The sequence below is a fragment of the Pteropus alecto genome, unplaced genomic scaffold, assembly GCF_000325575.1.
Source record: "Pteropus alecto unplaced genomic scaffold, ASM32557v1 scaffold20, whole genome shotgun sequence".
Taxonomy (NCBI): Eukaryota; Metazoa; Chordata; class Mammalia; order Chiroptera; family Pteropodidae; genus Pteropus; species Pteropus alecto.
The window spans coordinates 19,237,627-19,239,144 of NW_006436298.1; the positions used below are offsets into that span (position 1 = coordinate 19,237,627).

General features: G+C 35.0%; 1 non-coding gene across 1 annotated transcript; it reads right to left on the reverse strand.

Moving 5' to 3' along the window:
* Nucleotides 1-777: 777 nt before the first annotated feature.
* LOC112480652 lies at nucleotides 778-884 on the reverse strand. The gene has a single exon (XR_003046739.1). It is a non-coding gene; the product is annotated as a U6 spliceosomal RNA (small nuclear RNA).
* Nucleotides 885-1,518: the final 634 nt, after the last annotated feature.

Consider the following 1,518-nt stretch of genomic DNA (forward strand, 5'->3'; position numbering starts at 1 on the left):
TTCAGGCAAAGTATCATGGAGAGCAGAATGTAATGGCTTGGGGAAAAAACTCGACTAGGCAATGGGGTCAGGGCGTTGGGTCCAAGGTCTGTTACTTGGGAAAACCACTTCTCTCTGTGAATTTCAACTTCTATTCATATGATGAAGTAACTACATCTACCTCATAGAAATGCTGTAAAGATTAAATGATATTTCGTATGTTGCAATAGTATTATTGGACATTACTATTGTTTTTTAACAATAAATAGTTTTGAGGTTATAGATCTAAGTAATTAAGGTCCCAAAAGTTTTGTTTTATACCAAACTAGATGTATGATTTCTTTGATTTTCTTTCTTCTTTTCAGAAATTCATAGTCTGTACATGTGGGATGCAGTATATGGAATGCAAAGAGCTCTAACACTGGCATATGAGAGATCAGAAGTCAAGCTCTGGTTAAGGCACTCTGGATTCACTTACTAGTTAGTGACAGTCAAGGCTCTAACTCTTGGTTTTCTTTTCTGTAAAGAAGGCTTTTCTGTAAATGACATCCATTTTGCAGAGTTGTGGAGAGGGTTAGTGATAATATATGAAAGTATGTAGCATAGCAAATAGTTCACAGTAAACAATCATTATGTTATAGGATAGGTTTTTTTTTTAAGTTTATTGGGGTAACACTGGTTAATACAATTACATAATTTTCAGGTACATAATTTTTACATTACAATTTGACATTTGTATATTCTATTGTGTGCTTACCACCCAAAGTCCAGTTTCCTTCAGCTACCATATATTCGATCAAAAATATGGAACACTTCATGAACTTGCATGTCATCCTTGTGCAGGGGCCATGCTAATCTTCTCTGTATCATTCCAATTTTAGTATATGTGCTGCCGAAGCGAGCACAGTTTTTGTTTTTTTTATGCCTTCATATTATCATCCACAATACAGGTTTGCCTTTTTTCACAATTGCTTTATAGGTCCTCAAGCATTGTGCTTAATGTATAGTAAATGCTGACAAGATTTCATCTTGAAAAAGATGAGTACTTTGGATCGATACATCATTAAATAGCAATATAGAGGCTCAAATATTTTCTGTTCAAGTATACCTAACTAGAAATTCTTTAAAAACTCAAGTTCCTGAGGAATGTGAACATTGGTAAGACATAGTTGCTGCCTTTAGGAAGCTTACATCCTAGCAGGAGCTACTTCTTTTGCTAATATCTGTGTCCAACCAAATGTTGACTTTGCATGGTGACTGAGCTATGAAGTAAGGAAAAAAAAGTTTTCAGAGATTAGACAGCTGTCTTTAAAGTCACCCTTTTGTCAAAGGGGATGGGCAATGGGGAATTGCGGGGCAGGGATTAAAGTCTATGTATTGTATACATACATAGACTACTAGGCAATTCACATTCATTGTTTTAGTTAATCTTAAAAACTTCTATGAGATGGGTTGCAAAACATTGACTTTATGGCTGAAAACAATTGATAATTTCAGAGAGGTAAAACAACCTTGTCTAAGATCACACACTCAGTACGT